Genomic DNA, 24,451 nt, shown 5'->3' on the forward strand with positions numbered 1-24,451 from the left:
TATTCGTAGTCTTTGCATTGATTTTTGTTCTAAAAAGCGCAAATTAGCTAATCGCGAGCGGAATCGGCTTACCAGGCGCTTGATTTCTGCCAAGAGGTCTTTCGCCAACGGGGCTTCCTCTGTTGTGTCTGAAATTAGAGATTTAGAAAGTGCCCTTGCTTCCCTCATCTCTCGTGAGGCTGAGGGCGCCATGATCCGATCACGCGCCAAGTGGTTCGAGGAGGGTGAGAAACCGTCTAGATATTTTTTCCGTCTTGAGAAAAAGAGAGCCGAAAAGAATTCTTTCGATTGTCTTCTTGACGCCAATGGCGTGGAGAAGACAGCACAAGGTGACATTGAATCGATTCTTGTTGATTTCTACAAGAATTTATTCAGTAAAGATGTTCTTGATCTTCAGACCCAAACTCAGTGATCTAGAGTTTTCTCTTTCTGATTCTGAGCGTTTGAGTTGTGAGGGCGAACTTACAACAAACGAGCTTCTGACTGCCCTGAATGGCCTTCAGACTGGCAAATCGCCAGGCTCTGATGGCCTTCCAACGGAATTTTACCTAGCTTTTTGGGAGGACCTGGGCGATGTTCTCACTCGGGTCCTGAATGAGGATTATCGCTCCGGTTTTCTGACGGATAGCCAGCGCGAAGGCCTTCTGCGCCTAGTTTATAAGAGAGATGATAAACGCTTGCCTAAGAATTGGAGACCAATTTCGCTTTTAAATACAGACTATAAGATCGCGTCTAAAGCAATTACTGAGCGTCTGAAGCCAGTAATGCATTCAATTGTTCATTGTGATCAAACTTGCGGGGTAGTCGGTCGGTCGATCTTTTCGAATCTCCAACTCATTCGTGATACCCTCGATATGATCTGTAAATCAAATGAACCTGGCATTCTCATCACCCTTGACCAAGAAAAAGCTTTCGATCGTGTTGATCATTCCTTCCTCATGCGAGTTTTGTCCAGCTTTGGCTTCGGTCCTTCCTTTTGCAAATGGGTCAGTCTCTTCTACCATAATGTATTCTCTCGGGTAATTTGTAATGGTCATCTCTCTGTCCCTATTGTACTTGAAAGAGGGGTGAGGCAGGGTTGTCCTCTCTCCCCCCTCTTGTACGTTCTTGTCTCAGAGGTCCTCTCTACTCAGGTGCGTAAGTGCAATGGGATTGTCGGTTTTAGACTTCCCGGAGCTGCTGGCCTTCAGTTTAAAATATCACAGTACGCTGATGATGCGACAATTTTTGCGAAAACCGAAACTTCACTTTGCCAAGTTTTGCGAGTTGTCAGCAGATATGAGAGGGCCTCTGGGGCAAAGTTAAATGCTTCCAAAACTGAAGCAATGCGGCTCGGCAGATGGCGATCAAACGGTGCCTCTCCTTTCGGTCTTAAATGGGTCTCGAAAATCAAAATTCTTGGTATTTTCTTCTCTAACGGCTTAGTTTCTGTGGAATCGGATAATTGGCGGTCAAAACTGGACAAACTCGAAACCAAACTGAACTTATGGAAACAAACAGAACTTTCTTTTGTTGGACGCGCGCTGATTGTTAACGTGTTGGGTGCGAGCCGCCTCTGGCATACTGCGAAAATCCTTTTGCCCCCTAAATGGGTGTGCGATAGATATCGTAAGATTGTCTGGCCTTTTATTTGGCGAGGTCGAATGGAGAACGTGAGCCGGCAGCGTTCCTGCGCCCCCTTGAGGCAGGGTGGCCTCAACGTTGTTGACTTTCCCTCCAAATGTTCTAGTTTGCGCCTTTCGTGCTTTGCAAGCCTACGTGACAACTTTGGGGACCAGAAGTGGCACTACCTGGCACGTTACTTCCTAGGCAACTGTTTGGCTAAATTAGACGATCGCTTTTCTTTCGCCTCTAATTCTGTTCCTGTTTCTTCCGAACCGTCCCTTTTTTATCGAAAGTGTCTTTCGGCCTTTCAAGATATCTTTGCCCGTAGCGGCTCCCTTCCTGATGATCTGTCTTGTAAGAAGATCTATTCTGTTCTCTTTGCTTTTCCGTCTGTTCCCCCGCGGTGCGCCGGTTTCTGGGACGCCGTTGTTGGTCGTTCCATTAACCGGTGGACCTCGGTCTGGCGTAAATCCCGGCTAAAGATCATTGAAAACCGTAAATGTGATTTGCTCTGGTTACTTTTACATAACGGCGTTCGGGTTCCCTATAATCTTAAGCAATGGGGTTACATCCGTTCTGAAGCTTGTGCGATTTGCTCGCAACCCGAGACCCCTAAACATTGTTTTATTGAATGTCGCAGAGTCGTACGTGTGTGGCGTCACTTTTCTCCCTTCCTGTCTTCTCTCTTGGGCTCTCCCTTTGTGCTTTCTTTTTTGTCGGTCTTGTTCCCTTTTTCTACTTACCCAACTAGCGATAGCCTCCTTGTCTCTCACTATTTGATTGCGACTATTTTGTATTTTGTTTGGTGGGCCCGCAATCTCGCAACCTTTCGTAATAGTACTTTATCTTCTGTGTCAATTATTAATAGCATTGTAAAGGATGTGAGATTGCGGGTTTTGGGTGACTCACTCGAGACTCTTAAGCGCTTCTGGTCTGTTAATAGTGTGATGTGTTCTGTAAGTAGTAGTGATAAAATTAATTTCCGTCTTTAGATGTTTTAGGTTTTTATGGATTATTTGTTACGACTTCGGATTGCAATTAATGGATTTGGATATGGACTTGGACTTTGGATTTTGATTAATGGACCTTGGATTTCGTTTAACGGACTTTGGATTTTGTTTAATGGACCTTGGATTTTGATTAATGGACTTTGGATATGGATTAATGGACTTTGGACTTTGTTTTGAATTTGTTTTTATGCTGCTTGTATTTTTTGCTCTTTGCCGCCTTTTTGTACTTCCGCTTACTTTTCGGATACGCGTAATTGTTTGGACCTTGTAATTTTGTGAACCTGATCTTTTTACCTGGGCCCTTGGGCCCTTGTAAATAAATATTATCAAAAGAAAAAAAATCTGTTCTTATCAGCTTAATATCTGATACGCTGCTCATCGAGCAGCTCATATATTAAACTGATTTTCGGAACTGGGGCGTGGAAAAGAGGCTTGCCTCGTCCCGGCCACGGGTTGCCTCGGTATAGCACTACCTCCGAGCGTGGCCCACTTCCCTCTGGGAAAGAAATAATCAAGTGAAAGCAGAACAAGTGACCAACCAACCAACCTTCACATTCTCTTGTCTTTTCTAGGTAGCATAGCAGCGAGTGGACAGCACGACACGACAGGACGAGGAGCACGTGACCCCCATTACCACATGGTATGCGCAGACAAGTTGCGTTTTGCGGTCCCGAAGAGGCTGAGAAGGCATACTTACCTGACGCAGGAGGCACTGTGATCAGGGAGGCAGTCCTCTCAAGGTGAGGCTCTTTCATTGCACTTCGATTGGGTAGACCCTTGCGATTACCCCAAATGTGGGTAACTTGAGCGTATAATTTCTGGTAGTGGGGACCTGCGTTCGCGCTAGTCCCCGCACCAAACCCCAGTGGCAAAGTTGGCTAATGGGAAGGTTTGTTGGTAACGTTTCAGGCAGGGCAGGGAAAAGGAGATGCGGTGGCGGTGTAAAGACTAAGGAAGGTGAGTTGTATTTGTGAAGTCCACTGCTGAAATTGTAGGTGAATGTTCCGTACTTGGTGCACTGCAAAACTGTGATTTTATTTCTTTCATTCTTGGCCGTAGAGAGAGCGAGAGGAGGTGTTTATTTCAGCCGCATCGATTGCCATCGATAGACGAGTGAGACAAGAAAATGCCAGCGGGTCGAGCTCTTATCCTCGTGCATCGTTTCGAAAACGTAAGTGGATGTGTGTTTGTACTGCTCCATCGCGATAGATTTCTTTTGCGTTGTGTTATGTTGCGTTCTGGAGAGCCCGTTTTGCATTGAGTAACTGAGGACCCGCCAGATCAGTTGGCGTTACATTTCTGTGGCCAACACTTTGTGGTTTCTCTATGTTATCAGTTAATTGGATTGTTATCATAAAAAGTAAATCTTTCATGGTCAGGATAGTGTCTTATCGGCCCTTTGAATACGTACTGTCCGTGTTGAGCAGGGAACAGTAAGACTTTGAAGTGCGCTACGTCACGTAAGTCACGTTTTCGCAAGGTCAATGTTGTAGTGTTGTAGCCTTCGTTGTATACATATCATCCGGGCTAGGTTAACTTCCATCTAATGCATAACAGTGCATGTATTTTTTACTTGTCGTATCCTGTTCTTTGCTCAAACGAAAAGATACGTTTCATGTCATAAACGTTGGATTGATAAGATCTCGTGCGCACGCGCTTCCTTGGGAATACAAGTTCCACTTTCTCGTGTGAACTATTTTGTTTTTGTTGTATGTCTCATCTTTGACATATCGTTGGCATGTTGTGTTCAAAAAACCTGGTTTGGAATGTTCTTTCATTGAAGGAAACTGAGATTTTTTGAGATAATCAAGTGTACAGAAGGAAAAAGGGAAGCCTACAACACGGGGTATTCCCAGGCGGTCTCCCATCCAAGTACTAACCCCGCCCGACAGGGCTTAACTTCGGTGATCGGACGAGAACCGGTGTTTTCCCTGTGGTATGGTCGTAGACAAGTAATTTGCCGTGAAAATTAACTTTGTTATAAGGGAAAATGAAAACGAGGTCAGAGCAAGCACAATGTGCATTTGTCCTCTTGCCGTCAACGCAAGTGCCATGCAATGCTGGTCCTGCTGCCCACCGTACAAGGGCGATCGTTGTGTGCGCCTCGTTTTCAGGTTGGCTTTGGGCATTCCTTCCTTGGCACGGATTGTAATCGGACCACCATATCTCGTGGCCATGAGACTGGGAGCACCTTGTCTGCTGTGAGCATTTACGGGCATCGCTTCTCGGCCTTTTGGCTAAGATCACGCGTGGGTCTTAGCTCCGAAAGTTTTGAGAATTTTAGTCTTTTCGCGTCCTGGATCACCGGTTTTTTTCGTCCGAGCAAGTTTCTAGTGTTTTCGCCCAGCCTTTTGGATTATTCGGAGTTCGTAACAAGGTTTTTTTTCGGATTTCCTGACGTTTTTGGAGTGGCGTATTGAAGATGGCTGCGAGACCTCGCAATGCGTTCGCTCACAAGCGTTCGGTCCGCCTCATTGTAGAAGATGGAATGGAGCTAGATGCTCTTACTCTTGTCCGATCCTTACCAGCTTTCCAGCCTACAATTACTGGCGTTGTCCCCATGTTCGGAGGCAAATGCTTCAATATTACTTTGGATACTGCAGAAAATGCGTCACGTCTGGCCCAGGCTGGCTTTGACTACGAGAACACCGTTAAACCTCTGCGACTCCTCGGAGCTCGCTCAATTCATGTGTCAATTTTTGTGTCCGTGGAATACCCGGACTTGGATCTTGTGTCTTTCCTTAAAGGTTATGGCAAGTTGAACACCGACGCTCTCAGGCGTCTTTATTACAACGAGGAGGGCTTCTCGCACATTGAGCGCGGAATTCGCGTGGCCGAGTTCATCTCTCTGGACAAGGATCTCCCTCGGAAAATTGTCATCAACGGCATCGAAATCCATTTCAAGTATACGGGGCAACCCATTACATGTTATCGCTGTGGTTCGGCTGAGCATGTGGTCCAACACTGCCCGCAAAAAGCGAGGCTTCGCAGAAATCCTTCGCCCCCCGGGGATAATATCGCGAGCAACTCCGAGACGCCTCAAACACCGGCACCAACCGAGGACACTATGGACACTGCGCCATCGCAATCAGAAGAAACCGCCACGCCGACAAGCTATGCGAACGCAGTAATGCAGGTCTTATTTTCTGAATCTCAAGATTCTTCCGAAGTCACGCGTAAACGCCCACCCTCCTGGCCAGTCAAAGACGATAATCCCTCAGCAAAAAAGACTATAGCTAGCGAGCAGATTGCTGTTTTTGAAAAGGCCTTCCTTCAGGCACTAAAGGAACGCGGTCCAGCTAGGACCAAACTTATGCACCATGTGGACGGCGACCGTTTTTACACCATCCGTTCTTTTTACCTCCAACATCTACTCCGCAACTTCGCGGACGCGGATCCTCGTAAGGTGTCTAGAAACAATGTAAACGACAAGGAAAAGGAAAAGTGGCAGACCTTGAGAGGAACACTCAAAGCGGACGCCTTTGCTAGTCTCATGACTATCTGTGAGGATTTACGTAGGGATCAACCGACCTTATTTTAAACGTTAAGTGATACCAGTTTATTCCCCTTTTGTTGTTATCATTATGTTAATGTTAAGACATAACATAGTTTTTTTCCTCGTACTCGTCACTATGGCTGTCTCGATAGTTTCTATTAACGTTAACGGCATCGCCGAACGCCATAAACGAGTCAAAGTTTTTGAATCCCTAAAATCCCTAAATTCTGATTTATTTTTTCTGCAAGAAACACACCTTGCCGACTCCCTTTCCGGTAAGGCTTGGGAGAATGATTGGGGAGGCCAGTGTGCGTGGTCTCCGGGTTCAAATAGATCGGCGGGAGTTGCTGTGCTTGGTCATCCGAACAGTTCAGTGAAAATCGCCGATTTCCACACCGATTTGGCCGGCAGGGTCATCACTGTTAAACTCGAATTTGATAAATGTTTTTTCCAAGTTGTCAACGTGTACGCGCCAAACCTCCACGCAGAACGTGAATTATTTTTTGACAACCTCTGGCGTTTCCCATTTCCGAATCTCGACACCTTTGTGGTCGGCGATTTTAATTGTGTTCCAAATATTCAGCTAGACAAATGGGGCGGCGATGACAGCTTTGGAGACAGGGCTGTCACACAACTCCATGCTTTCACTGACTCTTTAAATTTAGAAGACTATTATCGTGTTAATTTCCCTACCGGGCGTTTGTTTACATGGTTTAACGGCCCACACAGTGTGGGCTGCCGGCTGGATCGGTTCTATACTCCTAGGGCTTGGAGATCACGCATCACCAATTTTAAATGCAACTCCTTTGGGTACTCAGACCATCATATAATTAGTCTAAAGGTCACGCTCGGAAATTCAAACCCGAGGGGACGTGGCGTCTGGAAATTTAACTCCCAGCTGTTAAAATCAGAATCTTTCTGTTCAGCTGTAAATGATTTCTGGCCGGCCTGGCAAGACAACAAACCAGCTTTCACCGATCCACGGATCTGGTGGGACGCTGGTAAATTACAGCTAAAAGAAATCGCCATCTCCCACAGCATTGAACAAAGCCGTGAGAGAAGGCGAGAAAAATCCAATTTAGAACACGAGTTCCGGCTTATAACAGCTCGCAGTCATTCAAACACCGCCGCCGATCATGTTCGCCTTGCAGAGATCAAAGATCCACTCAAAACAATCGATGATCGCGCCGTAGAAGGGGCTATGATCCGTAGCAAAGAGCAATGGATCGAGATGGGAGAAAAACCGACGAGGTATTTCTTCCAACTCGAAAACAAGCGTCAGCCACGGAATGCAATTTCTGAATTACGTGTCAATAACACCTCAGTCACGTCCGATAAAAACATTCTTCGGGAATGCAGGGATTTTTACCAAAATCTCTACTCTGCCGAACCGGTCGACCTGGAAAGCCAAGACTGGCTTTCAGAACAATTAGACCAGTTTCTATCTAGCGACGATTAGGCACTTTGTGAAGGCGAACTTACACTCACCGAGTGTTTCGAAGCGGCTTCACAAATGTCAACAAACAAGTCCCCGGGGAGCGACGGCTTACCGGTTGAATTTTATAGACGCTTTTGGGGCTTGATAGGACCTGATTTGGTGGAAATACTAAATTACTCCTTCACCCACGGCTCTTTGTCTGAGACCCAACGCCGAGGGATCATTCGTCTCTTATATAAGAAAGATGATCCTCTCGAGCTTAAGAACTGGCGACCTATTTCCTTACTAAACACAGACTACAAGATCTGTACAGAAGTGTTAGCAAATAGATTACGTCATGTTCTACCTCGGATCATAAAGAAAGATCAAACTTGCGGTATTCCGGATCGTAGTATCTACGAGAATCTCTTTTTACTACGGAACACTATTGACTATGTGAATCATAAAGGAATATCTGCCGCTATTATTAGTCTGGATCAGGAAAAGGCTTTTGACCGAGTTAACCACGGGTTTCTACAACGCGTGTTAACTCGTTTCAATTTCGGGCCTCATTTCCGCCGTTGGGTTGATGTTGTTTATAACGACATCACCTCTAACGTCATTAACAACGGCTGGCTTTCTTCGCCTTTTCGCCTCGAACGAGGCGTTCGGCAAGGTTGCCCGCTATCACCGCTACTGTACTGCTTGGTAGTTGAAACCTTAGGTCAGGCGATTCGCCGGGACGAAACGATCGAGGGAATTCAAATCCCCGGTTCAAACCAACAACAAAGTAAAGTGTCACAGTACGCTGATGACACGACGCTAATTTTAGCTAACGATTATTCCATCACACAATGTTTTCACATTGTCAACATCTTCGAAAAGGGATCCGGTTCGCGCCTCAATGCAACAAAAACCGAGGGCTTGTGGATTGGCAGATCAGCCGGTCGGCCAACCGGCCCTGTAAACATCACATGGGTAACAGACAAGCTTAAAATCCTTGGGTTGTATTTTGGTCACGAAAACCTGGATCACGCTAACTGGGATAATCGTGTATCTAAATCGGTGAATCGCCTTAACCTTTGGAAACAACGCACTTATCGCTACGCGGTAAAGCGCTAATTACCAACATTCTGGGCGCCTCGGGACTCTGGTACACAGCTTCACTTTACCCGATGCCCGAATGGGTTCACACAAGAGTTAACAAAGCGATCTATGACTTCTTGTGGAACAGCAAGACAGAACTGGTGGCGAGGTCGACATGTCAGCTCCCCTTAGCTCAAGGAGGCCTGGCAGTTGTCAACCCGCAAGAGAAGGCCCGGGCCCTAAAATTGCATTGGGTTCCCTGTATAGGGGACCAAACTTGCGACTCTAAATGGATCTACTTCGCTAGATTCTGGATTGGCTTAGCCTTGAGTCGTACGACTAAAAGCTGGTCTTTCCTGAGGTCAAACTCTGTACCGAAATACATCGGGGGTCATCCCCCTTTGTATTATCAACACATCCTCACAGCGGTTGACCGCCTTAATCTAGATCTAACCCTGCTACCAGACTATACCGTTAAAACCTTCTACGAAAAACTCGTGAATCCCTCACCCCGGCGACTGCCTTGCACATTCGCCTGGGAGGGGAAACTGTCCATCACTTTACCTTGGCGCAGTCTCTGGCCGAGTATATATGGTGGTCTGAGTACTAATTGGGAAGCTGATATCGCGTGGCGTCTGGCCCATGGCGTTATTAAAACTTGGGCGTTCCTAAAACGGTGGCGCCGGCTCCGAGTTAGCAAGCGTTGTGCCACCTGTGGCCTTACCGAATCCTTCTCTCACGCCTTCTGTGAATGCAATAATGCACCCCAGGTGTGGGCGTGGGTTTTCCAAATCATACATCCTTTCTATTCTACCGTTTTTACTTTAAGTCCCGCTCTAGTTTTTTTCGGACATGGCCTCCCTCAGGATGACCAGTCCTACAAAGCGAACTTAATTTCCAAGTTTTTGTTTAATCTTACTCTTAATGAAATCTGGGCGGCGCGGAACCTTCGTACTTTCGAACAGAAGGGTACGTCCGCCCAGGCTGTAATCAATAAAATAAAAACAAGGGTACGCACGCGTCTCTCCGCGGCGTACTCCTATTATCCCCCCAATCAATTCCTGAAAACTTGGGCCCACATGGGCATTTTGTGCAGCGTAGATAACGATAAGCTACGCTTAATCATTTAGGCAGGGACAAGGAGGGTGGTGGCCGAGCCCTGGGGCCGAGCCTTGCAAGGGCGGGCTCCCAGGCCCCCGGACTCGGCCGCTCGATCGCTCCCTTTCCCTGGCTTACCAAAAACCAAACACTTCCAATTTTACACTCACATGAAATTAGTAATTTGTATATAGTCGCTTTCAATAATATTTCTTAGCATTTTTGGCATTCTGGAGTGTAAATCAGACGAGGTGTCTCCAGAATGCCTTCGCTTTTACTTCGCTTTTATTAGTCAACAATTATATTGTACTTTAGCCTCGTTTTCATTCCAACTTAATATTACAACTTAACTATTGTAAATTAAGGGCGACAGCGGAGCTTCCTCCGTCTGGCCCATTGTATATATGTAAATAAACGAAAAAAAAAAAAAAAGTATCTCTTCTTATCAGCTTAATATCTGATACGCTGCTCATCGAGCAGCTCATATATTAAACTGATTTTTGGAACTGGGCCGTGGAAAAGAGGCTTGCCTCGTCCCGGCCACGGGTTGCCTCGGTATAGCACTACCTCCGAGCGTGGCCCACTTCCCTCTGGGGAAGAAATAATCAAGTGAAAGAAGAACAAGTGACCAAGCAACCAACCTTCACATTCTCTTGTCTTTTCTAGGTAGCATAGCAGCGAGTGGACAGCACGACACGACAGGACGAGGAGCACGTGACCCCCATTACCACATGGTATGCGCAGACAAGTTGCGTTTTGCGGTCCCGAAGAGGCTGAGAAGGCACACTTACCTGACGCGGGAGGCACTGTGATCAGGGAGGCGGTCCTCTCAAGGTGAGGCTCTTTCATTGCACTTCGATTGGGTTGACCCTTGCGATTACCCCAAATGTGGGTAACTCGAGGGTATAATTTCTGGTAGTGGGGACCTGCGTTCGCGCTAGTCCCAGCACCAAACCCCGGTGGCAAAGTTGGCTAATGGGAAGGTTTGTTGGTAACGTTTCAGGCAGGGCAGGGAAAAGGAGATGCGGTGGCGGTGTAAAGACTAAGGAAGGTGAGTTGTATTTGTGAAGTCCACTGCTGAAATTGTAGGTGAATGTTCCGTACTTGGTGCACTGCAAAACTGTGATTTTATTTCTTTCATTCTTGGCCGTAGAGAGAGCGAGAGGAGGTGTTTATTTCAGCCGCATCGATTTCCATCGATAGACGAGTGAGACAAGAAAATGCCAGCGGGTCGAGCTCTTATCCTCGTGCATCGTTTCGAAAACGTAAGTGGATGTGTGTTTGTACTGCTCCATCACGATAGATTTCTTTTGCGTTGTGTTATGTTGCGTTCTGGAGAGCCCGTTTTGCATTGAGTAACTGAGGACCCGCCAGATCAGTTGGCGTTACATTTCTGTGGCCAACACTTTGTGGTTTCTCTATGTTATCAGTTAATTGGATTGTTGTCATAAAAAGTAAATCTTTCATGGTCAGGATAGTGTCTTATCGGCCCTTTGAATACGTACTGTCCGTGTTGAGCAGGGAACAGTAAGACTTTGAAGTGCGCTACGTCACGTAAGTCACGTTTTCGCAAGGTCAATGTTGTAGTGTTGTAGCCTTCGTTGTATACATATCATCCGGGCTAGGTTAACTTCCATCTAATGCATAACAGTGCATGTATTTTTTACTTGTCGTATCCTGTTCTTTGCTCACACGAAAAGATACGTTTCATGTCATAAACATTGGATTGATAAGATCTCGCGCGCACGCGCTCCCTTGGGAATACAAGTTCCACTTTCTCGTGTGAACTATTTTGTTTTTGTTGTATGTCTCATCTTTGACATATCGTTGGCATGTTGTGTTCAAAAAACCTGGTTTGGAATGTTCTTTCATTGAAGGAAACTGAGATTTTTTGAGATAATCAAGTGTACAGAAGGAAAAAGGGAAGCCTACAACACGGGGTATTCCCAGGCGGTCTCCCATCCAAGTACTAACCCCGCCCGACAGGGCTTAACTTCGGTGATCGGACGAGAACCGGTGTTTTCCCTGTGGTATGGTCGTAGACAAGTAATTTGCCGTGAAAATTAACTTTGTTATAAGGGAAAATGAAAACGAGGTCAGAGCAAGCACAATGTGCATTTGTCCTCTATCCGTCAACGGAAGTGCCATGCAATGCTGGTCCTGCTGCCCACTGTACAAGGGCGATCGTGGTGTGCGCATCGCTTTCAGGTTGGCTTTGGGCATTCCTTCCTTGGCACGGATTGTAATCGGACCACCATATCTCGTGGCCATGAGACTGGGAGCACCTTGTCCGCTGTGAGCATTTACGGGCATCGCTTCTCGGCCTTTTGGCTAAGTCCTTTTGGTCGTGTGTTTTTCGGGTTAACCCAGGGCGAAGCCCTACCGGTTTGTTCCCGTGCCCTTCCTTGTGGTATTTGTGATTGCCGGCCGTTTTTCGGAAACGCGCCGGCCCAGCTATGTCTACCTCGTGGAGTGATCTTGTGGAGTGTGAATCGTCCTTGAGTGATACGCAATTAGTACGTGCTGCTGATGATGTTGTTTCAAATGTTGTTAAGTCCTCGACCTCAAATGCCTCTCTTCCGTTTGCTGATACGCCGAATCGTCCTGTTGAAAATATGTCTACTTTTGAGAAAGAACACTATCACCCTGCTAACGTTTTACCTGATCGTCCGTGTACTGCCTTTTTTTTCCCGTCTCAATGGATTGATACCAGTGTGATTTTCGATGGTTTGGATCGTGAGGGATTTGCCCCACAGTGTGTTCGTTGTCTGCAGCGTAAACCCAACAATGGTGTGATGTTGACCTTTAATAATCCGTTTCACTGTGAAAAGTTTTTGTCCTTAACTACGTTCAATGTTGGTAATGGCAGTTATTTTGTTCGTTCGTCCTTCCGTCCTGTGACCTTTGTTACTGTGCATGATGCCCCCCATGAACTTCCGGATAGTGCTATTATTGAACGTCTAAAGCCTTATGGTAATGTTATTGCGTGTCGTCGTGGAATGCTTCCTAATTATCCTGGTATTTTCAATGGTCTTCGTATTCTGCAAGTGCAAGTTGTCTCTCCTATTCCGTGTTTTCTGCGTTTTGGTCGTCTTTTGCTTCGTTTTAGTTACAGAGGTCAGCCGAAAACCTGCCGCCTCTGTAATTCTCCAGATCACCTGGCTCAAACGTGTGACCGTGTTGTGTGTTTTAATTGTGATCAGTATGGCCATGTAGCTAAAAACTGCCCTGATACCGTTGCTTGCTCTGTTTGTAAGTCTGCCTTGCATCTAGCCTTGCACTGTCCTCATTCTTGGTCTCGCTGTAAACTTGTCACCGCAACTTCTGATCCTTTCTCCGAATCCGCCCCTGATGCTGAAGTTTTATCTAATGATGATCATCCCTCTGACCGCGAATATATTCCTGACTACGAGAGTACTTCTAACGATGATGATGATAATGATGATAATGATGATAACGATGATGATGATGATAACGAACGTATGTCTGATGCCCCCGATGTTACTCCTGCTGATCCTAAAGATAATGAAGATAGTGCCATGCTTGATGCGTCTGATGTGCCTGATGCCACCCCTGATAACCTTAGTGTGCCCGATGTTTCTGCCGATGCTCCTGATGCCGCCGCCGCCAACTCTGATGTACCTGCCTCTATTGCCACTTCCCCTGCTTCTGGTGTTGCTCCTCCTCCTTCGTCTTCTACCTCCTTGTCACATGTGTCCCCATCTGCGTCTTCGTCTTCGTGTTTTCTCCGCCCTGCTGAAAAGCCATCCTACAGCCAAGCGCTTACATCTCCACCCGTTTCGTCGCCAGAACTGTTTTCACCGTCTCACTCATCAGTTCCTGCAACCCCGCCTCGCCGCCGTCCTGCACTAGTCTCGCCTGGTACATCCCCTCCTGCTTCTCGTCAGCCTACTCGCCCGGCCAAAATGGCTGCCCCACGTAAGCGCCGATCTGATACTGACGTTTCCGACATTGCTCCTAAAAGCGCGCCCACTTGATGAAACTCCTTACCATTAATTCTCGTGGATTTGACTCGGCTAAAGAGAAGTTAATTTTTGATCAATCTTTCGATGTTTGTTTTATTCAAGAAGTTCAGATTTCCGACCCAGTTTTCTTTCAATCCCTGTCACGTCGATGGTCTGGGCACCTCTTTTGGTCACCAGCCATTGGCAGACAGGGCGGCATTATCACTCTGCTTTCTGATAATTTCAACTGTAACGTTTTGTCATGGCGTAGAGATTCAAGTGGGCACGTTATTACTCTTCTTCTTGATTTTAATGGTATTAAATGTAATTTAATCAACATTTATGCTCCCACCAATCTTACTGATCCGAAAACTTTTTTTGAGAACATTCATCATTTTTTCTTACCCGCCGATTTTACTATTTTAGGCGGTGATTTTAACTGCTAGGAACGTGATCTTGACAAGTTTGGCGGCAATGTTTCTCTTGCCCAGTATTTGACTGATTTTCGATCTTCGCTGCATTTTATTGATGCGTGGCGTAAATTGCATCCCCGCTCTCGTGATGTTTCTTGGTTTAACTCCAATTTTTCTGTTGGCTCTCGCCTTGATAAATTTTTTGTTTCTCGCAATTTACGGAATAATATCATATCCTCGTCTATATTCCCGTGCTGTTTATCTGATCATGATTTCGTTAATTTACACGTGCGTTTTGATAATATTATTCATCGTGGTCCTGGTTTATGGAAATTTAATTCTTCTTTGCTGCAAGATTCCACCTTTTGTGATCTCGTTAAGTCTCGCATTGTTGATCTTTCAAGTGTTGTCGATTTGTTTTCCGATATCAAAGATTGGTGGGAGTTCTTTAAATCTTCTCTCCGTGCAGAAATCATTGCCTTTTCAAAAGATAAACGTAGACGTTCTTCCCGAGAACGTGTACTAATTACTAATCGCTTGATTGCCCTGAAACAGCGACTTGCCTCAGGTGAAGATAATTTAAGTTTTGAGATTTCTCGCCTTGAATCAGAGTTGAAAACACTCACCTTGAATGATCTTGAAGGTTGTAAGATCCGCTCCCGTGTTCAATGGCCTGAAGAGGGTGAGAAGCCCACGCGTTTTTTCTTTCACCTCGAGCGTGAACGCATTGATCGCAACTCTGTTTCCTCTATTTTAAATTCAAACGGTGACGAAGTTTTTGCACGTGCTGAGATTGAGCGTGCCCATGTTGAGTTTTATACAACGCTTTTTTCCGAAGAACCCATCAATCACGAGTGTAAACAACGGTGTCTAGCATCTATTTTAAATGTCCTTTCTTGTGAACAACGTGATTCGTGCGAGGGGTTTCTCACGCTTGATGAACTTTCCTTTTCTGTCAGAAGTCTTAACCTGGGCAAGTCGCCGGGTTCTGATGGGTTTTCAACAGAATTTTATTTATTTTTTTGGGATCTTTTAGCTCCTCTCCTCCTTCGTGTGGCGAACTCTTGCTACCGGGGTGGGGAGCTGGTTAACTCGATGAAAGGAAGTGTCACCCGTCTAATTTACAAAAAGCGCGGCGATATTAAAGATCTTAAGAATTGGCGACCGATTTCTTTGCTCAATGTCGATTGCAAGATTATTTCTAAAGCTATCACTGTTCGCCTTTCCAAAGTTCTAGAACACGTTGTCGGCCCTGATCAAACCTGTTCTGTTCCGGGTCGCTCGATTTTAGCAAATACTTTCCTTTTACGTGACACTCTCGACTATATTGAACGAACTAACGAACCCGCTATTCTTTTGAGCCTTGACCAGGAGAAGGCCTTTGATCGAGTTAACCGTTTCTTTCTACTTGAGCTCTTGCCCTCACTTGGCTTCGGCCCTAGTTTTTGCCGCTGGGTCACGACCCTATATTCTGGCGCGAATATGCGTATCATTTTAAATGATTGGCTAACAACGCAGATTCCCCTCGAACGAGGGGTTCGACAGGGGGACCCCCTGCCCCCCCTCCTGTATGTTTTGTGTGTCGAGATTTTAGCGAATCTTATCCGTACTTGCCCACAGATTGAGGGGTTCCTCTTACCCAGCTCTTCTGGTTGTCAAGCTAAGGTTCGCCTTTACGCCGATGATACGACGACTATTTTGAAAGACTTCCGATCCCTCACCAGACTTTTTGATTGTGTTTCCATCTATGAGCGCGGTACTGGTGCTAAGTTAAATAAATCAAAAACTGAAGCTATGTGGCTTGGGGCCTGGAAATCTCGTACGGACGAGCCCTTAGGCCTCACTTGGGTGCATAAAATGAAGATCTTAGGTATTGTTTTTGGTTCTATCCCGACTGAAGTCGATAACTGGCAGCCTAAGATCAACAAGTTAGAGAAGTCCCTCAATCTGTGGCGTTCGCGTTCTCTCTCCTTGCCTGGCAAGGCCCTTATTATTAATGTCTTAGGTCTAAGCAAGCTGCTCTACCTGGCGAGAGTCCTTGTGTTACCGGCCTGGGTTATCTCCCGTGTTAACGCTCTTATCTGGCCTTTCCTCTGGGGTTCCCGTCTTGAGACTGTTAGTCGCAATGTTTGTTTTTTGAGTCCTGGTTCTAGCGGTCTTGGCTTATGTAATTTTTTGCTTAAGTGCCGTGCTCTCTCTCTAGCTGGCTTGGCCGGTACCTTGGACTCTCCCGGGGACAGCAGCTTTTTTCTCTGTAAATACTTTGTTGGTCGTCGTTTGTCTTCCTTGCGTCCTTGTTGGTTCTTTCTTAGAGATAATTCTGCTCCTTGTGCGTCGTCCCCGACCCCTTTTTATAATGCCTGTCTTCAGACTCTCTCCGATATTGGCGATTCTGAACTCTCCTCCAAGAAAATCTACCTGAAACTCCTGTCTTCCAGTTCGTCTTCCCCGATTTTGTCCCGTCATTGGGCCCCTTTTGTTGGCCGCCGTTTTTCCTTAGATGATCAATGGTCTCTCGTCCGTGATAATTTTACAGAGAATTATAAAAATGACCTTCTCTGGCTCATCGTGTTCCACGCAGTTAAGGTCCGTGACTCCCTCCAAAACTGGGGCTACATTAATTCTGCCATATGTGCCTCTTGCCCTCGGCGAGAGACCATTGATCATTGTTTTTTGAACTGTTCCCGTGTCAAAAGAGTATGGCAGCGTTTTGTCCCTTGTCTTTCTTCTTTACTTGGCGTCCAGTTCGTCCATAATGTTCCGTTTGTTTTCTTTTTTCGTTGGCCCGCTGTTAACTCCAAGCTTGCTAGAATCGCGCGCTACCTTGTTAAGTCCATTCTTTACGGAGTATGGTTTTTTCGAAATAAGGCGACTTTTCACAATGGCCACGAAGACTCCAATGCTATAATTCGATTTATTTTAGATGACATTAGGCGTAGGATTCGATTAGATCATTTCCGTCTTCCAGATAACCGTTTTTCTGATTTTTGGGCTGCAGATAATTTCTGCTCCGTACAGAATGGACGCCTGCATTTTGATATTTAGCCTTTAAGTAACTGAATATCTTGGATACCCGCTCTACTTAGTTATTTAGTAGCGCTTAAGTTACTAAACCTGTAAATCCGCCTTATTTAATTTATTTTGTAAATTTGCCTTATTTGTCACTTAGCAACGTTTAAGCTTTTTAGAAATGCTTGTAAATTCGCCTTATTTAATTACTTAGGAATACTTGTAAATTTGCTTTACGTAACGTCTAAGTTATTAAGGAATGATTGTAAATTCGCCTTACTTAGTTATTTAGTTCAAGTTATCTAGGGATATCTGTAACCTGCTTGATTTTCGTATTTGTTTGATTCCTGTAAATATTTTTAATTGTGAATAAATTCCTTTTACGAAAAAAAAATCTGTTCTTATCAGCTTAATATCTGATACGCTGCTCATCGAGCAGCTCATATATTAAACTGATTTTTGGAACTGGGCCGTGGAAAAGAGGCTTGCCTCGTCCCGGCCACGGGTTGCCTCGGTATAGCACTACCTCCGAGCGTGGCCCACTTCCCTCTGGGGAAGAAATAATCAAGTGAAAGCAGAACAAGTGACCAAGCAACCAACCTTCACATTCTCTTGTCTTTTCTAGGTAGTATAGCAGCGAGTGGACAGCACGACACGACAGGACGAGGAGCACGTGACCCCCATTACCACATGGTATGCGCAGACAAGTTGCGTTTTGCGGTCCCGAAGAGGCTGAGAAGGCATACTTACCTGACGCGAGTGCTTGGCCGGAGGCCCTACCCATTTGGTACGTGGTTTTTGGTCTTCTCTTCAGTGTAAGTGGCGGGCCTTTGGCCTATTTGGTTCCGTTGTTCAGCCATTTTGGACTTCGTCGCCCATCCATTTCTTTGTGCTTTTTCAGCCTGAATTCTGCGCCTTTTTGGTGAGTTTTGTTTCCCTTTTGTAGTTGCCCCGCCCTTTAGGGTTGGCCTTGGGCCATGGCCCGGGCTCACTTTCTGCACACTGTTGCTTTCGACGTTTCTAATTTTCCGTCTACTGCCCAACGCTTTGATATTGCGCGTGCCATTAGATGTCACTTTAATGATGAATTCACTGTTGCAGCTATTCAGTTTGTTCCAAATAGTGCTGTTAACGTTTCGTTCGTGGATGATAGTGCTAAAAAGTCTATTGAAAGCTCTGATTTTGTTACAATTGATGGAGTTATATGCCGTGTGCTTGTTCATGGGCCCCGCCCTGTGAATGTCATAGTTCATCACTATCCGTTTGAAGCAAGTAATAATGATTTACGTTCGTTTATGGAAGCCTATGGCGCTGTTAAAAATGTTAGGCTGCAACATTATGCCGATATAAATGATGTTTCGACTGGCTCTAGAATTGTTCAAATGATACGTCAAAAGGTTATCCCGCGGTCCGTCACTATTAACGGGTATTCTTGTAAGGTCTGGTACCCTGGCCAACCCCTAACTTGTGATGTTTGTAGGGAGGAAGGGCATATTGCCCGGAATTTTCCCTTTCGCGGCGTGTGTCGCAATTGCCGTCTACCTGGCCATGTTTTCAGGAACTGTACCAATCCCCCGCGAGCTTGGGATGTGCCAAACGTTGATCCTGGGACAGGTGCTTGTACTGACCCCACTCCTGCGGAGGCTGTGATGCTTGCGTCGCCTACACCCGTTTCCCCCCCTCCCGCGGTTGCGGGTGTTGTCCCTGCCTCGACTCATAGTGTGCCCGATATCCAGCCTGACTCCTCTGACTCGGAGGATGATGGCTCTGTGGATCTCTTTCAGAGTCAGTCAGTCCTCCAGTCTACCAACTGGGTTGATGCGATGGATGAGGACTCCTCATCCTCGCCCTCGTCGTTCTCTGCTTCCGATGGCGTCTCTGTTGCCGGTGGTGACTCACCTCCCGGTACCCAGGTCGTCAGCGAAAGCATCTTAAGCAGTAGTTGTAGTAGGAGCGCGAATAGCGCTGGTATTTTAAGTGCTGGAAATGATATGATTGATAACGTAAATAGTGAGAACACTGATAGTAACAATGATAATAATATTTGTAAAGATAATAGTGTGAACACGAATAGTGTTCGTAAAGCTAATAGTGTGAACACGAATAGTGTTCGTGATGAGAACAATAACAGTAGTGGGTGCACGAATAGTGCTTGTAGTGATAAAAGTGTGAACACGAATAGTGTTCGTAGTGCTAAGGATAATTGTAGTGAAGTGGACGCCAATGTTTCCTCTGATAATGCTGGTGATCTGGTGCCCGGTTCTTGTGAGCCCATCTTGCCCTTCTCTGAGCCCCCCGATGCCCTTATGGTCGAGGTCTCGGGTTCTCGCAAACGGTCTGTTGTTGACTACTCCAGTTCAGATGGTGATTCTGAGATTTCTAAGAAATCTAAGCAGACTGTTTCCCGTCCGCTCTCCCCTAGGTCACTTGATTCCCTTCGTGCGTTTGGTCTGTCTTCTGGTCCACAGTGATGTATGTCTTGTCCCTTTCTCTTTCCCTCATGGCTCTCTCCGTCATCTCGGTTAACATTAATGGTTTGAGGGATGCGGACAAGCGGCTCAGCTTTTTTCAGTGGCTGTCCCATCTCTCTCCCTCGGTTGTGTGTCTGCAGGAGACGCATGCCATCTCTCCGACGGAGTTATCTTCTTGGGTGTCCGGATATGGTTATTTGTGTGCTGGCTCCTTTGGTTCTCATCGTTCTTGTGGGGTTGCTATTCTGTATCGTCCTGTCCTCCTGTGCCACTCTGTTGTTTCTGAGTTCGATGGTCGTTTTGTATTAGCTGAGTTTGGTTTCCGTGGTTCTGTCTTCCATGTTGCTTGTGCTTATGCCCCAAATCGTAACCCTGAGCGTGATTCCTTTCTTCATCAGTGTGTTGATCATATCGATCCTTCCATTCCTTCTCTTCTGTGTGGTGATTTCAATACAGTCTTCGACCGTCTTATTGATCGTTGTGGGTCCTGCCCCTTCGATACTTCCCGTGAAAGTTCTTCTTTGTTGTCATCCGTTTTTCGTGATTGTTGTGTTGTTGATATTTTGCGTGTCCGGCACCCTTCTGACTCGTCTTTCACCTGGTTTCGGAGAGATGGCTCTCTTGCTTCTCGCATAGACCTCATCGGGTGCCCATATGCGTGGATCCCCTTTGTGTCTTCTGCAGACATTCTTCCTTGCCCATACTCTGACCACTGTGCTCTCCAGTTTTTTTGGTCGCTTCCTTCGGTGCCCGTGTCAGGACCTGGTCTTTGGAAACTCAACACCTCTATTTTGGAGGAGGAGGCTTATTTTCATCTTGTGTCCGATTTCTGGCAGTCCTGGCGCTCTCGCTTGCTTACCTATCGCTCCCTGGTTGACTGGTGGGATGCTGGCAAGTCTCGCATCAAGGGTCTCACCATCAATTATTGTAAGCGTCGGGCGGAGTCTAAGCGCCTTGAGCGGGACATTCTCCATCGTCTGGTCTCTCACCTTAAGCCAGCTGTTGATCTTGGTCGTGTCTCTCTTCTGCCCATCTATTTGTCATCTTTGGCTCGTCTTCAGTCTCTCGACCTGGAGTCTGCCCGCAGTCTCCAGGTGCGCGCGCAGGCCAGATGGGTGGAGGAGGGTGAGTCGTCCACCGCTTATTTCTTCTGCCTCGTCAAAAAGCAATCCACCGACCGCTATATCTCGGCGCTGAGAGGTAGTGATGGGTCACTTGTCTCTGACAAGGATGGCCTTTGTAATGTTTTCCGTTCCTTCTACTCTGATCTCTTTTCCGCTGTACCTTGTGACCTTGCTGCCCGTAATGAACTTCTCTCTTGTGTCTCTTCTGTCCTCTCGCCTGTCTCTAGTGCTCTTTGTGAAGGTCCTCTCAGCCAGGAGGAGTGTTTGACTGCTCTGAAGGGCATGGCTAGGGGTAAGGCTCCTGGCTGTGATGGCCTTCCTATGGAATTTTTCCTCAAATTCTGGTCTGTGTTAGGTGCCGATCTCGTTATGGTGTCAAACTCAGCTTTTTCTTCTGGTCGTCTGTCTCCCTCTCAACGCCGCGGTATTATCACTCTCTCTTTTAAAAAAGGTGATCGTGTCGACCCTAAGAACTGGAGACCAATCACCCTGTTAAATGCCGACTACAAAATTGCTTCCCGTGCTATTGCGGCCCGCCTCCTCAAGGTCATTCACCTGGTTGTTTCTAAAGATCAAACTTGTGGGGTTCCGGGTCGCTTCATTGGTGAGAATGTAGCTTTCTTGCGGGATGCTGTTGATTACTGTTCTCGCATGGATATCCCCGCTGCTGTTCTGTCCCTAGACCAAGAAAAGGCATTTGACAGGGTGGATTGGTCCTTCCTGCGTTCCACTCTCTCTTCTATGGGCTTTGGGCCTTCTTTTATAAAGTGGGTTGATCTTTTTTATTCTGGTGTCCGTAGTTCGGTTAATGTCAATGGTTTTATTTCCAGGTCCTTTTCGTTGTCCCGTGGTGTTCGTCAAGGTTGTCCTCTGTCTCCTCTTCTGTATGTTCTTGTCGTTGAAGTTCTTGCTTGTAACATCCGTGCCAATCCTTCGGTCAGTGGCCTTATCTTGCCTGGTTTTTCTCTTCCTTTACCTGTTATTTCCTGTTATGCAGATGATACGTCCCTTCTAGTTTCTAGTGATCGTTCCATTCGTGAAGTTTTTAGTGTCTATTCTCTCTACGAGCATGGTTCCGGGGCCAAGCTTAACATGTCCAAATGTAAGGGCCTTTGGCTTGGTCCTTGGAGCAATCGCACTGACTCACCGGTGGCTATTGAGTGGTCGTCTGTAAAGGTTAAGGTCTTGGGTGTCTTTTTGGGTCCCGGCAATCTGGAGGTGGATAATTGGAGGCCTCGTATCACTGCGGTTGAAAATGTTCTAAATTCTTGGAGGCAGCGTGCTTTGTCTTACCGTGGTAAGTCTCTAGTCATCAACGCTCTTGCCTTATCCCGTGTGTGGTACGTGGCCTCCCTTATCCATGTGCCCCGGTGGGTCACTACTGAAATCAACTCTCTCGTGTTTAATTTTTTCTGGGGTGGGAAGCGGGATGTTGTAGCGCGTCGTGTTGTTGTGCAGCACTCCTCCCTAGGTGGTTTTAATGTTGTGGACTTCCAGCTTAAAGTGTCGGCCCTCCATGTTCAATGGCTTCGCCGCTTTGTCGTATCTCCGTCTTCGTGAGTCTCGTTCATGGTCTTTTGGTTTTCCTCCATACTTAATGCTCCCCCTCATGTGGTTTTTTGTTCCCCCTCTGTTTCTCCCATCTCCCGGCTCCCGCCATTTTATGTTTCGCTTCTGTCCGCTTGGCGTGCGTGTAAAGGTTCTCTTTCTGTTTCATCCTCTGCTATTGGTTCCGGTGTTGATTTTTGCCCCATTCGTTCTGTTACTACTAAGTCTGCTTACCTTTTTCTCCTCTCTGAAAACGTGTCTCCCCCTCATTGTGTAGCTAAGTTCCGTCCCTTGTTTGGTCCGTTGTATTGGTCTGCGACGTGGTGTCAGCTCTCCTTTTTTGTTTTGGACCGTCCTGTGATCGACCTTTCTTGGAAGGTCGCTCACGGTGTCCTCTATACGGCCGCACGCCTTTCCTCTTTTGGTCTTAACGTCCCTACGGCCTGTTTCTGCTCTTGTCCTTTGGAATCTTTACAGCACCTTTTTTTTGACTGCCCGTTGGCCACAAGTGTCCTCTCTTGGCTCCAGTCCTGGTTGTTTCTAGCCTCCCCTCTCTCTCCTAGTTTCCTTCCTCGTCACGTCCTTTTTGGTTTTTCTGAAGATGAATTGCGTGTCGTTCCGCGTGTTTTTGTTTATCTGCTTAATGTTAGTAGGTTCTGTGTTTGGTGGGCTCGGAATGACTTCCGGTTTCGTCATACTCGCCCTTCTGCCGTTCTGGTTATTGAGCGTATCAAGTCTCGTGTGCGTCGCTACCTGCCTTTGTTTTTTCGTCGTTTTCATTCCGCCCGTCGTCGTCGTTTTTTTGTTCGCCAGTGGGGTGGTCGTGGTGTCATTGCTTCTCTCGTCGATGATCGTCTTGTTGTCCACCTTTAGTTCGCTTCGCTGCATCTTATCGGTGAACCAGTTCTTGTTAGTCTGGATGAGTCTGTCGACTGGTAACCTCGTAGGTTTGCCATTCACCGTTGCTCCCGTTCGTTTCCTTATGTCCTGTTGTCCGACTGTTTTGTCTGTCTTTTGTGTCTGTCCGTGTGGGGTTGTCATTCTTGAGTGTAAGACAGACGAGGCGTCTCTTGAATGCAATTCCTGTGTGCGTTTGTCTTCTGTTTTATGTTTGTAGGGGTGGGGTTCGATTCCCCAGCGAGTTTGGCGTACTGGTGTGCCCCCGTTTGAGGTGAACCGTTGTTGTGTGACGGATAAGTCTGTTTGTCTGGCGGGCATTGCACTCTCCCCATTGGGGGCCCGGCCATTCGCCTCAAATATAAAAAAACTTACCTGACGTGGGAGGCACTGTGATCAGGGAGGCAGTCCTCTCAAGGTGAGGCTCTTTCATTGCACTTCGATTGGGTTGACCCTTGCGATTACCCCAAATGTGGGTAACTCGAGCGTATAATTTCTGGTAGTGGGGACCTGCGTTCGCGCTAGTCCCCGCACCAAACCCCGGTGGCAAAGTTGGCTAATGGGAAGGTTTGTTGGTAACGTTTCAGGCAGGGCAGGGAAGGAGATGCGGTGGCGGTGTAAAGACTAAGAAAGGTGAGTTGTATTTGTGAAGTCCACTGCTGAAATTGTAGGTGAATGTTCCGTACTTGGTGCACTGCAAAACTGTGATTTTATTTCTTTCATTCTTGGCCGTAGAGAGAGCGAGAGGAGGTGTTTATTTCAGCCGCATCGATTTCCATCGATAGACGAGTGAGACAAGAAAATGCCAGCGGGTCGAGCTCTTATCCTCGTGCATCGTTTCGAAAACGTAAGTGGATGTGTGTTTGTACTGCTCCATCGCGATAGATTTCTTTTGCGTTGTGTTATGTTGCGTTCTGGAGAGCCCGTTTTGCATTGAGTAACTGAGGACCCGCCAGATCAGTTGGCGTTACATTTCTGTGGCCAACACTTTGTGGTTTTTCTATGTTATCAGTTAATTGGATTGTTATCATAAAAAGTAAATCTTTCATGGTCAGGATAGTGTCTTATCAGCCCTTTGAATACGTACTGTCTGTGTTGAGCAGGGAACAGTAAGACTTTGAAGTGCGCTACGTCACGTAAGTCACGTTTTCGCAAGATCAATGTTGTAGTGTTGTAGCCTTCGTTGTATACATATCATCCGGGCTAGGTTAACTTCCATCTAATGCATAACAGTGCATGCATTTTTTACTTGTCGTATCCTGTTCTTTGCTCACACCAAAAGATACGTTTCATGTCATAAACGTTGGATTGA

General features: G+C 46.5%; 6 non-coding genes and 2 pseudogenes across 6 annotated transcripts; 6 read left to right on the top strand and 2 right to left on the bottom strand.

The window, feature by feature from the left end:
* Nucleotides 1-2,899: 2,899 nt before the first annotated feature.
* LOC138012104 (U2 spliceosomal RNA) lies at nucleotides 2,900-3,110 on the top strand (annotated as a pseudogene).
* Nucleotides 3,111-3,304: 194 nt separating this feature from the next.
* LOC138011999 (U1 spliceosomal RNA) lies at nucleotides 3,305-3,468 on the top strand. Its single transcript, XR_011124896.1, has one exon. It is a non-coding gene; the product is annotated as a U1 spliceosomal RNA (small nuclear RNA).
* Nucleotides 3,469-4,446: 978 nt separating this feature from the next.
* Nucleotides 4,447-4,565, bottom strand: LOC138012132 (5S ribosomal RNA). Its single transcript, XR_011124997.1, has one exon. It is a non-coding gene; the product is annotated as a 5S ribosomal RNA (ribosomal RNA).
* A 5,542-nt stretch (nucleotides 4,566-10,107) lies between these two features.
* On the top strand, nucleotides 10,108-10,301 carry LOC138012099 (U2 spliceosomal RNA). The gene has a single exon (XR_011124978.1). It is a non-coding gene; the product is annotated as a U2 spliceosomal RNA (small nuclear RNA).
* Nucleotides 10,302-10,495: 194 nt separating this feature from the next.
* On the top strand, nucleotides 10,496-10,659 carry LOC138012001 (U1 spliceosomal RNA). Its single transcript, XR_011124898.1, has one exon. It is a non-coding gene; the product is annotated as a U1 spliceosomal RNA (small nuclear RNA).
* A 978-nt stretch (nucleotides 10,660-11,637) lies between these two features.
* Nucleotides 11,638-11,756, bottom strand: LOC138012144 (5S ribosomal RNA). The gene has a single exon (XR_011125004.1). It is a non-coding gene; the product is annotated as a 5S ribosomal RNA (ribosomal RNA).
* Nucleotides 11,757-17,472: 5,716 nt separating this feature from the next.
* LOC138012084 (U2 spliceosomal RNA) lies at nucleotides 17,473-17,647 on the top strand (annotated as a pseudogene).
* A 5,859-nt stretch (nucleotides 17,648-23,506) lies between these two features.
* LOC138011984 (U1 spliceosomal RNA) lies at nucleotides 23,507-23,670 on the top strand. Its single transcript, XR_011124881.1, has one exon. It is a non-coding gene; the product is annotated as a U1 spliceosomal RNA (small nuclear RNA).
* The last annotated feature ends 781 nt before the right edge of the window (nucleotides 23,671-24,451 follow it).

This window comes from Montipora foliosa, chromosome 7 (genome assembly GCF_036669935.1).
Source record: "Montipora foliosa isolate CH-2021 chromosome 7, ASM3666993v2, whole genome shotgun sequence".
Classification (NCBI taxonomy): domain Eukaryota; kingdom Metazoa; phylum Cnidaria; class Anthozoa; order Scleractinia; family Acroporidae; genus Montipora; species Montipora foliosa.